The following is a 12922-nucleotide window of genomic DNA, read 5'->3' as shown; positions in this document are numbered from 1 at the left end:
TAGCAGCTCTAGAAAGAGTAAAAAGAACACATGAAGGAGAAGCAATAATTAATCAAATTATAGACTATTTCTCTGAGCTGGAGAAAAGTATAGTTTGTAGCTAGGCGGCAGGCAGTAATAAAGCAACACAGAGTCCCAGCTTAGAAAGATGAAGGGAAATTGAAGTTACCTCACAGCTTCTTTTGTTTCCCAATAGCTTTTGTACAGGAAATGTATAGGTGTCTTAATAGCTGTTCCAAGACAAAAATAAAAACACTCAGGAACTGGTGCTTATGTCACTGTCACTTGTACAGGCAGGTGTAAACTGATTGGTCTGTGATGAGTAGTAATTTGTGATTCCACACTTTTCCTACTGATTAATTATTAATCAGTTAGTCCTAGTCTTGTCATAGGGAGAAATTTAAGAGGGATGTAAGTCATGAATACATACAAAGACTTCTCTCACACTTAAAATTTGACTTGATTTTATATCATACCATTATAAGAGCAAGAATGGAAGAAGTTATAAGCATATATTTTATTATTTCTCTTGCTTTTTTTCAGTAGAATTTTTATATCAAGTGATAAGTGAGCTAAAACAACTGTATAAGAAGTGACAGCTTAATTTCTCTAAATTAGTGTGATTTCTGTGAATGGTTGAAATGCTTATATTTGTAAGAAACAAATATAAACACTTGAAATGCCTCAGAGAAAGTAAAAGTGCCAATATGTCTTCATTAATACTGAAACAGAAAAATGAATAGGAAAAAAATAACTCTTGGAGAAATTTTTACAATTTACAAATTGCCTCTTAAAAACTTAAAAGAAATCACTGGTGAAACTATTTTTAAAAGTGTGGTGATTGACATGAATCTCATTTGTGTTGTATTTTCAATCAAGACAGTGGCTTTCTCTCCAGATGCTCATGAACAGGAGTTAAGGCCATAATATCTGTGATCCGCAGCATCAGAAGTACATACCACATAAACTGAAGGCATCACTTTCCTGAGCAGTTTCTGGGAATCCAGCATATGGTTGGTTGAACAATGGCACCCCGAAATATGTGCAAGTTCTAATCCAAAGAACCTATGAATGTTATCTTTTATTAAAAAGAAACTTTGTAGATACAGTTAAGACAAGGTTCTTGATAGGAGGGGAGTATCCTAGATTATCCAGATGCACTTGATTTAATCACATGAATCCTTATATGGGGGCCCCAGAAGGAGACAGGGACACAGAAAGTGATGTGGTGGCAGGCAGAGATTGGAGTGATGTTCTCTGAAGATGCAGGGAGTGTCCACAGGCCAAGGGATGTGGGTACCCACAAGATGCCAGAAAGGCACTAAAACAAGTCTCCCCTCAGAGCCCTCCTAAAACCTTGACTTGATCCCAGCAGGATGGACTTCAGATGTCTCATCTCCAGAAATATAAAATAATAAATGTTTTAAACTACTAAGGTTATAGTAATTTATTACAGCAGCAATGGGAAATAAATATACAGAAATTTCAAGATTTATTTTGAGCACAAAAATAAATTTACTAGCTGAAAATGATTAGAGAAGCTCTAATGAACAAAAGTCACTCAAAGTTTAGATTTGCTGATACTGTCTCCCTGTCACCATGAGGGACTGTTTCCTTAGACTGAGAGTCAAAGGGAGAGAGAAGAGAGAGCTGTAGCTATCTGAGCATATTTGTATATGTTTCAAATATATTAAGTATATTTCCCACCTCCTGTCCCCAGCTCCTCATAATTTCTTCTGGCCTAAATCAGGGATTGAGCAGAAAAGGGAATCAAAATTGCTGGCAGATGGGTGGCTGCTATAAGAATGTTGTACATATTGAAAGAATAAATTTGACAGTTTTTTTGCTGGCTGCTGCCATTATATTTTTAATAAGTTTACTATGAACATATCTGGGTCAGTTTCTAATTATTCTTGCATCTGTTATGAAAAGAGAGAAAGGAATTTTCTTCACTAATTCTTTGTCAAAAACCAAACTTCCTCAGCCTGGTTGTCACCTGAGACCTAACTCTGTTTAATCTTTCTAGCTGTCCTTCACAAAGTTAGGATGTCTTTTTGCAAGCGTTTTGTCTCAACTCACAAAAATTCCTTCTGACAATATGTTGATGATTGGAACTCTTAAAATGAGGTGCAAAGCTAAATGACACAATTTTACCCAAATGGTGTGATATCATCTCATTAAATTTTCATGCAAAGTAAAATTACTCATTCCATTTGATCAGTGAATATAGAAATCAGGAAACATAAATTTCAGTTTAAAAAATTATGTGCTTGTCTTATGTCACAACATTGTAATAAGTCAATTACTTACTTTTAATACACATTTTCTGTAACTTCAGTAATGGTGACAGAAACTCAGTGGTGTCATTCTGGGTGAATTAACTAAACTTTAAATGACCACAACTGACCCAGAACAACTCATTGTCCCTGAATTTCCTCATTAAGACTACTGATGTAAAAGGTAGATATAAGGAAAATCCTGAGTGAAAAATAAAGTCACCTAAAATCACTCCCAAAGAGAAGGATGCCTTGGTGAAATTTATAATTTTTAATTTGGTTCAACTTGGTCTCTCTTATGGGGGCCAAGTGTTAAAATATATCTTAAACTCATGTTCATCAATGAAGTGGGCTATTATCAACTCATGCCAAATTATCTTATTTTTAGAGCTTTATTTATTTTGCAGTTCAGTGCTATTAATCTAGCATAGCTACACTTGTTTTCTACTTAATGACTAATCAAATGCATCGATTGATTTCTTTAAATATTTCTTGTGTAATAAAATATTCTGATCAATGTTCCAAACTTAAAAAAAAAATGATTTGTAAATAATATTTAACCGAATTTCTAAGGCTAGAAAATTTGCTTTGGAAAGACTGCTTCAATACGTCTAATTTGACTTGAAATAAAATAAGTAAAAAACATTTAGTTGATTATTATATTTTGAGCCAAAGTCTGAGGAAAATCATATTCTAATCCAATGGTTATTTATTAGAAAGAATACTCAACAGTTACAGCAGTTTATATAGGGAAAACCAGTGTTTATAGGATATTATAAGAAATTATTTAAAAACTAGACTTATGAAGTATGTTTAAGAAAAAATATTCAATAGTTGATTTGGGGAAACAGGTGGAATATTTAAGTTTGTGGATGTAAAGACTGAATCAGTGTGGTAAAGATTGATTATACAAAAATATTGCTGTTTTTTTAGGGAAACTATTCAATTGGATATACACTTTACAGATAGAAAATACATTTAACAAATAGTACATATAAATATTTAGATAATAGCAAAATGCAACCACAGATGACTTTAAATAATATAACAAAATGCTAAAAAATAATACTTGATTTGTATTAAAACAGATGAATGATTAAACATTGACTAAGTTTTTAACTACTTAAAAAAGCAAAAGGGATTCAAATGGGTATTTGAGTCACTCTTAGCTTGCTAAGGATGTACGTTTCCTGGGATGGCCACCTTATCAGAAATATCTGGTTGTGCTGTGAAAAATGGTGCCAGTCAGAAAATTGAAAAGCCTGTGGAAACAAATGATATATTGTTAAAGGAGTTGAGATATTGTTCCTTCTTCAGAAAAGGTGGAATTTAACCATAGCAAAAAAAAAAAGTGTAGAGTAAGTATGTTATCTTGAAAAGTAAAACTGAAGTTGTTTAATTAATCGATTAATTTTTTTAAATTAATCGATTAATTAATTGTTTTATTTAATGTTATACCTCTGTTGTAAGAAGTTTACACTGGAACTTTTAATAAGGAAAAAACGGAAAGAGTTTTAAGGTTACTGTAAATGGTAAAAGTAATCATTTCTCCTCTTTAAGACTGCCAAATATATTTCTGAAATTGAATGATATTTGGCATTCAGGACATAAAATATATGAGACAATCACGGGGCTTTAGTATCATGGCAAAGGCACTTTTAAGCTGCCAGCTGAAAGCTGATTTAGAAGGGAAGACAGTCAAACTTATTTCATAGTTTTTTGAGACTGTTTGAAATTGATTGATTGATTCACTTTTGAAAAAAGAAGAATGACTTCACTCTCTGAAGACTTTCCATGCCTTTTCTAATTTTCTTCATTTAATGTAAAACAATGATAAGAGTTTAATAACAGACACCATATTTAAGAGATTTAGAAACAAATGTTCTTCAGAGGGAATAAATTGTCTTGGGCACTTTATTCATACTCATTTATAATACTGACATGGAGTACTTGTAACATGATTTATATATTTCAAAGCAGGAAGGATTGCATTGAATCTGCAGGTTTCCTTGGGTAGCAGGGTCATTTTAACAGTATTGACTCTTCCAATCCCAGAACATGGAATATCTCCCCATCTGATTGTGTTGTCTTCAATGTCTCTGTCAATGCCTTACAGTTTTCCAAGTACAGGTCTTTTGCCTGCTTCAGTAGGTTTATTCCTAGGTATTTTATTCTTTTCTGTGTGATGGTAAATAAGATTGTTTCTTTAACTTGTTTTTCTGCTATGTTGTTGCCAGTTGATTTTATGTCCTGCAACTTCATTGAGTTGGATTATTATTTCTAAGGTTTTTTATGGTGAAGTCTTTAGGATATTCCACAGAAAAGATCATGTCATCTACAAACAGTTTGACCTCTTTTCCAATTTGGATGGCTCTAATTTTGTGTGTGTGCCTAATTGCTCTGGCTAGAACTTCCAGTAGTACATTGAATAAGGGTTCTGAGAGTGGGCACCCTTGTCTTGCTTCTGATCTTAGAGAAAAGCTTTCAACCTTCCACTACTATTTGATATAAGTGTGGCTACCCTTGCTTTCTTTACATTAACATCTACTTGAAACATTTACTTCCATTCCTGCAGTCAGTCTGTGTGCGTCCTAAATCTAAGTGGAGTCACTCGTAGGCAGCCTATCTTTGGATGTTTCCTAATATTTTTCTGTGTGAATTCATCAGTGCTTTTTTTAAAAAATAGCTAAATTTCTTTTAACTAAGTAGGATAAGATGTCTTACAAATAAATAAAATGCCCATGGTTCTTTTGTAGTAACTCAAGAATGAATGAAAATGAAATGGTAATGCAAGAGAGAGTGTGACAAAAACAGTCAAATTTCAGATTTGTAAAATGTTATGCTTTAAATTTTTAGTGATAATATATCTTTTGTGTCAGTTAATTAACACTTGAACCAATAATGCTTCAATTGCAGAATAAATAAGCAACAAAAAATAAATAAAACAATTTGTTACCTGAGTATATAGGTTTATATCTTGGCCTTGTGAGACCTGAGGTGTATGCACTTTTTAAAAAATATCTTAATTGTTGTTTTCTTATCTGAAAGGGCTTACGCTATCAAGACTGTTGAAAATTCACAAGAAATAAATGCTTTTGAACTCATTTGAACATTGGTAAATTTTATTTATATGGCAAAATTGTCTCTAACTTTCTCTCTCACACATACACACACACACACAAATTTAGAGGGAGAGAGATGGGCTGTCCTTGTTCTTAGCATCTTCATTATGTAAAGGAAAAAAACCATTTCTTTATATTTAACACTGTTTCTAAATCCTATTATAAATATTTTAAATGAACATAAATAGAATCTTCAGGGAATACAGATGTAGAAATGAGAGATATAAGCCCTGATTTGGGGATACAATTTCTTTGACAGAACTAAGTTTGACACCTAATACAGCACAGAAAGCAGAATATCTAAAAGAAATCATTATCTTGCCTAAGTATAGCTGTTGAAATAAATCAACATCTAGAGCTTTTATATCCTCTTCATACTATCAATCAAGGTTACTTCCCTTTATAAAAATGAAAAGCCTTAAGAAAGCATCATCAAACACTTCTTGCACATGATGTGTTAAATCAGCTGGTTAGGGCTGTAAGATTGCTATGAATACATATTTTGTGTCAATCAAATAAAAGTCACAAGGCTTCGGTATTGCAAAATGTGCCTTTACTGCTGTAACCTAGACTGACATGTGATACAGGAAATAGATTGATTTTCTTTTTATGGACAATATTCTTGATTCTCTTGTTTCTTTTTGCTGTCAGTGTGGAACTACTTTATCATTGTCTTAATTTCACTGTTTGCTCACCAAAATGACGCTCTCACAAGCTTATTGAGGTTCAAAGTCAGTTCTAAAAAAAAAAAATGAACATACATACAGAACAGAAACAGACTGATAGACATAGAATACAAACTTGTGGCTGCCAAGGGGGAGAGGGTGGGAAGGGACAGACTAGGAGTTCAAAATTTTATTTCGAATATACATCAGTTAATTAGTTCATTGTTGACAGTAAGATAGATGTTTATTTTTGATTAAAAACAAAACATGTACAGTATGTCTATCTAGTTCACCTAATTTTAAACTTCACAACTACACAGGTACTCTTTCCCTCCCATGCCACCAAGAAGCAAACAATATGAAAGTATAGCTAATAGAAAGTGTAATATTAAAATAGTTTTAAAACATAGTCCAAAACTGCTTCTGCACTCCTCCTTCCCCAGTTGGAGAATACTGTCAATGATGTAAAGTACAGAAAGGGAACAAATGGGATATGAAATTGACCAGCACAATTTTTAGCAAGTTTCAAAACAAATTTCAGTGGTTTAAGAAAACAACAATAACTGCCTAAAATATATTATTTTTAACTGTGCTAAGGTATAAAATTTCATAAATCTAAAATCAGTGTAAATGTAACAATTAGCTGAAATATAAACTAGAAAAAGCAGGCTTCCAATGTACAATAAATATACTAATAATCAGTAACTTTTTATAGTTTATATTCAGCTTCCAAAACTGACTAAATGTGGTTAAAGTATCTGCCATTAACATAATCTAATCTCAAAATACATCCACACTCTCTCTTATGTACCATATTAGAGGGAAAAAAGCATGTTTAAATAAAAAATGAAATCCACAAAATGAAAACTATCAAATTAAAACACACCATTTTATTACTACATTTTCAAGAGCCTATAGGTAGGTACAAAGCACAACTCTGAAAGATATGGCCCCCTTCACAGGCACATTCGATTTCAAATAGCAAGGACAGTAATTGAAATTTTAATACTAAAATGTCACTCTTTAAATCATCCATGCTTTACTAGTTAGTTCTGACCTCAAGTATACCGAAATACTTCCCCAACACTTAAAGCATTAAAGATCTCACCCTGACATCTGTACATAATAAAAAAGGAATTTAAAAGACACAATTTTTCATAAAAATTAATGTAGAATGGTATTACCTTGAAAATATCAAACATAATATACCCTGACGCCTTTCATCTTGGCGCCTAAACAATTGAAACTTCGTTTTATTATGCGAGGATGGCATGAAATATAAGACACTATTCTACAATCTCGTTTCAACAATGATCAGGAAAATGAAAGCTCATAGGTACTCAGACTTTTAAGTAACAAAACTTGGCCTTTTAAACTTCACAACCTTTTAACGGTCAAATTCCTAAAACCTCAGTTAACACTTAAAGTCTGTACTCATAGGAAACCAAAATTGTATCCAGTATGAGACAGCAGTTGAACAGCTAATCTAAGATGTGACTTTTTCTTCAATCAGCTTCCACCTTGCTCTGCGCTTTTATTTTGCACCGCAGTTTTTCGCTCAAAGACAAGACGCACTCAGGTAGGAGGGCCCCGGTCCCCCTCCGCCCGCGTCAAGGCGAGTCGGGGGATGGGATCTGCTCCACCCCGGACCCCACGCGAGCCCTCGGGCACCCAGGGGGACGCGGCCCGCCCCGGGCTCCTCTCCTCGCGCCCGCGGGGCCCGCACCGCCCGCCTGCCCCGCCCAGCCCGGCCCCCGAGCGCGCGCGGCCGACGGGCGGGCACGGCCGCCGCCCCGCCGGCCGCCGGGACCCTCCCCGCTCCCCGCTCCCCGCTGCGCTCCGCGGGGTCGGGGCGGGGTCAGGGCGGGGTTGGGGGGGGTAGCCCGGCGGCCGCAGGCGGAGGCGCAGCGGGGATCCGGGCGGGAGAGCAAGCGGCCGGGCGGGGGAGCGGCTGTGGAGCCGGCCGCCTGCAGCAGTTCTTAAAGTGAAAGTCTGATGGCAATAAATTCTGTCAGCTTTATTTTTTTTTTTTGACTTTTTAAAATGTATTTAATATTCTTGTAAGTGGTTAGTCCTTACAGTTTCACAGTACCTGACCCCCTCCCAGCCCCTGCCTCCATGTTTTTCCTTTTTTAAGAGTTTAAGTAGAGTTGATTTACAAAATTATATTCATTACAAGTGTACAGCATAGTAATTCACCATTTTTACAGACTATACTCTAGTCAAAGCTATTATAAATAAATGGCTATACTTCCCTGTGCTGTGCAATGCCTCCTTGTTAGATGTCTGTTTTATACATTGTAGTGCGTGTCTTTTAATGGTGTACCCCTAGTTTGCCTCCCACCCTTCCCTCTCCCCACTGGTAACCACTAGTTTGTTTTCTACATCTGTGAGTCTGTTTCCATTTTGCATATGCATATACACTCAATTTGTATTATTTTTCACATCCCGCAGATAAATGATATCACACAGTACTTTCTTTCTCGGTCTGACTTATTTCACTAACATACTATTTTCTAGGCCCACCCACATTGCTGCAAATGGCAGAGTTTCAGCCTTTTATAGGACTAATTAATATTACTTTATGTATATATTTACATGTACATACACCACGTCTTCTCTATCAATTCAGGTGTTGATACGGACTTGTGTTGCTTCCATGTCTTGGCTATTGTAAATAGTGTTGCTACAAACATTGGGGTGCAGGTGTCTTTTCAAATTAGTGTTTTTGATTTTTCAGATACAAACACAGGAATCAAATTGCTGGATCGTATGATGGCTTTAGTTTTGTGAGCAACCCCTATACTGTTTTTCATAGTGGCTATGCAATTTACATTCCCACCAACAGGGTACAAGGGTTCAAAAGCTATACTTCAAGTCTTTATTTTGCATTCACTTTAAAAACAATGTTACTATGCAGATAATTCTGGTTGACATTTTTTCTTCACCTCTGCAGAGATGTTGTTGTACTTTCTCCTCGTTTTTATAATTTCTAGCAATGTTTGCTTCCAATCCTAATTTTTCTTGCTCTATATGTAGTGTTTCATTTTTTCACTGCCTACAAGTTTTTCTCTTTATACTTTGTTTTTATTGCTAGTCTGTGAGGTACATGGCCATATCTATCTTCTATTTCTTTTGCTTGGGGTTCAATGAGCTTTTGATCTGACATTTGTTTGCCTTTCATTACTTTTAGAAAATTCCTGGCCATTTTCCCTTCAAACATATTTTTCCCTTTCTTCTTTACTTCTTCTATTTTGATTTTTCCAGTTACCTACAGTAAACCTTTAGACACTGTCCTGTGGGAAGTTCTCAGCTATTGAATGCTCAGTTGTCATTTTTTTCTGTTTGTCTTTGATTTCCATGTGGTTAACTGGTATTGCTCTATCTCAGATTCTCTGATTTTTTCCACCAATTTGCCCACATCTGTTTTAGTTCATTCCATTAAAATAATTCTTAACCACTGATACTGTGCTTTACTTTTATAGGATTTTTGTTTAACTCTAAAAGTAGTTGCCATTTCATTTCTCATATGTTCATGTGTGTTCTTCACCTTCCCACTAGATCCTTCAACATAATAATAATAGCAATTTTAAATCCCTGCCCTGTCTGATTGTTCCAACATTTGGTCTATCTCTGATTTTGGTTCTGTTCCTCATCTTATCTCATTATGATTGATAGTTTTAACATGTTCTGTTTCTGTTTTTCTGCTTGACTCCATTTTTATTGTATGCTTGGCATTGTAAAAAAGGTAGATATTGAGGTAATAATTTATGTTTGAAAATTTTCAGTTAGGATGATTGTGGGGGGCACTGATCCAATGCAGCTGTACCCCACCTGGCTGGGCTCTGCTGTTGCTGTAGCTACATCAAGCAGACAAAAAGCTTCCCATTCCTCCATTGGAATTCCACCATGGCATTGCTCTGAGTGGCAGGTGTGAGGATTTCCTGAGTATTCCTGTTCCATCCTCAACTGTTAGCAGACCTGCTGACCTGTCTTACAGACAGTCTCTTTCTGTGCCCTTGACCTATTCCAATGGTAGACTGCTTCTTTTGTTACTCAGTGCAAGGCTTTGTTGAGTGCTTACAGGCTCCTGGGTTCTCCAGGTCTTCCTGCTGCCCCTCAAACCTTGGGAAGTGCAGTCAGCCTGTCCAGCCAAAGATGTCACACATCTTCTTCTGGACACCTGCTGTTTCATATGAGGACCTGATGGATGCCAATGGGACATTTTTTATGAGTATGTGTGGATTCCTCTTATTTCAAGTTTTCTCAAGATTCTAGCCATTACTCAGTCTTCAAGAAATTCATTAACATTTTATTTAATTTATACTAATCTCTAAAATTTACTAGTGGTCAAAAGTTTATGTGGCTTCTCAAAGGAGATTTGGACCCTTTGGAATTCAGTTTATATTCCTACCTTGTGACATAACCTGTGGTGGATTTTTAAAAGCATGATTTTGTAGATTATTTGATCCTTTCTTGTTTTTCAGACTGTGTGTGACAATATTTTTTGAGGCATTTTGGATTCTTAGCAATTTGGAACACAGATCTCATTTCTTTTGACGCGTCAGTCTAGCTTTACCAGTTTCACAAAGTACCAGAATTTTGGATGATTTGATCCCATTACTGTATATTGGTTTTCTGTTTCATTAAGTATGCTTTCATTTTTATTTTGATTTATTGTACTTTGTATTTGTATCATGTGTAGAGATTGATATTTAGCTTGTCTTCAACTTAAATTCTTTACTAGCATGTGGCTCTGGGGACATGAATTTCACTGAAATTAGTGATTTGGTTGCATCCTGAAAGTTTGATGTATAGTATTACCAGCATTTTTCATTTAAAAGTATTGTATAATTTTCAAAATAAAATTTTCTTTGACCTATAGGTTATATATATATATATATATATATATACATACATAAATTTCTAGTTGTATTTTTATCATCATTTTTAAACATTGTATTATGATAAATCCGTACACTTGGCTTGACTTTAATTCTTGAAGTTGAAAAAACATTTTCTACAGTGTTTGATCACAGTTATCACATGAAACTCCAGTCCTGGCCAACATCCTGATTACATCCTTGTGAGAGACTTTGAAGCTAAAGGCCTGTTCCAATGTTCCAATTCTTGACCCATAGAAACTCTGAGATAATGAATGTTTGTTGTTTTAGCTGCAAGTTTTGTGATAACTTTTTGTCTAGCAATATATAGCTACTAAGTGGGCTTTTAAAAAACATAGCTTCTCAAGTTCCAGTCCTATGTGATTCTTTAAGTTTGGGATGATAACCAGAATATGTGGAGGTTTTTTTTTAACTCTCTGTGTAACTCTTTTATTACAATCTATCTGGATAGTAAATCACTGCTGTAGGTCATACCCCTCCATTCCCCCAAGACTTTTACATTGTTAGCAGAATATTCTTACTAAAACTCACAAATGACTACGCTTTTTGTGTTTTAATCTTCTCAATGATTACACATTACTAATAAAATAAACTTCTGACTAACCAGCAGAGAGCACATCACCCTTAACTCTCTGGCTGCTATGTATCCCCCATATACTCTACTAGTCACCCCACAAAAGGCGTGGTAAACAATATGCAGCTGGTCCTCCTTGCAGACTTTCCTGTCTCCACGCATTTGCAACACTTGTTTCAACTTAGAATTTTCATTCTCTAGCGCATCTCCCATCAAACTGCAAACTGCTCATCTACAAAATATAAATAAAAATGTGCCTCCTCTATGAATCACAGAACTATTTTAAGATTTACCTCCTTCTGACATAATTAATTTTTATAATTTGTCTCTTGAGCAGTAGATTGTGGACTTTTGCATAGCCTAGACCCAATTTCATCAATCTTTGTTTACAGCAGTATTGTTAAAAATGAGACATCCGTCATACACAAAGAGCAATCTCAAGCCACAAGATTGTTATTCAATGAAATATAGAATAAATTAAAAAAAAGTGTTCAGCTGTAGTTGTTCATAAAGTGCTATACACACCATCATGTTATTGCCCTAATTCTTAACATATACAGTTTTCCTAGTTCAATATTTTATATATCAAATAATATGGTTTATTTTCATTATTGCTTTCAAGTTTTATATTGTATCATTGTTTTCAAATGCCCACCAGTGAGTAACCAGCAATCTAATAAAGGTTCTTAGGAGATCTGCGAGACCCCGAGAGGGGCATAATTCTTAGGATTAAAGTTAGTGCCAAGTACAATTTTGAAAATTGTAGCATAGATAAACAAGATTATAGTGTATAGCACAGGGAAATATACACAAAATGTTATGGTAGCTCACAGAGAAAAAAATGTGACAATGAGTGTGTATATGTCCACGTATGACCGAAAAATTGTGCTGAACACTGGACTTTGACACATTGTAAAATGATTATAAATCAATAAAAAATGTTAAAAAAAAATTAGTGCAAAGTAAGACATTGTCAACCCCTACGCCCAGCTCCCGCCCCCAGCGCCCGCCCCCAGCGGCCGGTCCCGGAGCCGCCGCGCCGCGCGGAGCCGCCGCCCAGGGCGCGCGCAGGGGGGCCGCGCGCCGCCGGCCGGGCCGCTGTGCTGATCTTCGCGGGCGCGACGGTCCGGACCGAGCCGGCTCCGCGGCGGGGCCGCGGGCGGAGGGGCGACATTGGGGTCCCGCGTGTCTGGCCGGGCAGCCGCCGCTCCGCTCAGCGCCCCGCCTCCGCCCGGGGTTTGCGGAGACAGAGCAAGAGGCTGTGTTTATGGTCAGTAAAAACATTCTGCTGCCCAGGGGAGAGGGTTGGGGGGAGGAAGCTGAGCCGGTTCTAAATGTTGTTTGCTCTGTAGGCTGCGTTATTTTGGGTCTTTTTGAGGGA

At 36.2% G+C, this 12922-nt stretch overlaps 2 protein-coding genes across 6 annotated transcripts in view; both read left to right on the top strand.

The window, feature by feature from the left end:
• The window catches only part of LOC140700563 (cytoplasmic dynein 2 light intermediate chain 1-like), a 38182-nt gene extending 37074 nt beyond the window's left edge, over positions 1-1108 (top strand). For 3 of the 4 annotated variants that reach the window (XM_072973978.1, XM_072973976.1, XM_072973981.1), the window contains one exon: positions 880-1108. The gene's annotated coding sequence lies outside the window, so the exon portion shown is untranslated. The remainder of the gene's footprint in view (positions 1-879) is intronic. The other variant, XM_072973979.1, reaches the window with a different exon arrangement.
• Positions 1-12922, top strand: part of LOC140700562 (pleckstrin homology domain-containing family H member 2-like) — a 178016-nt gene that overhangs the window by 127591 nt on the left and 37503 nt on the right. The window lies entirely within an intron of this gene.

Source organism: Vicugna pacos, chromosome 13, assembly GCF_048564905.1.
Source record: "Vicugna pacos chromosome 13, VicPac4, whole genome shotgun sequence".
Classification (NCBI taxonomy): domain Eukaryota; kingdom Metazoa; phylum Chordata; class Mammalia; order Artiodactyla; family Camelidae; genus Vicugna; species Vicugna pacos.
The sequence above is the reverse complement of the archived record's forward strand: the minus strand, read 5'-3'. Positions and strand labels throughout refer to the sequence as shown.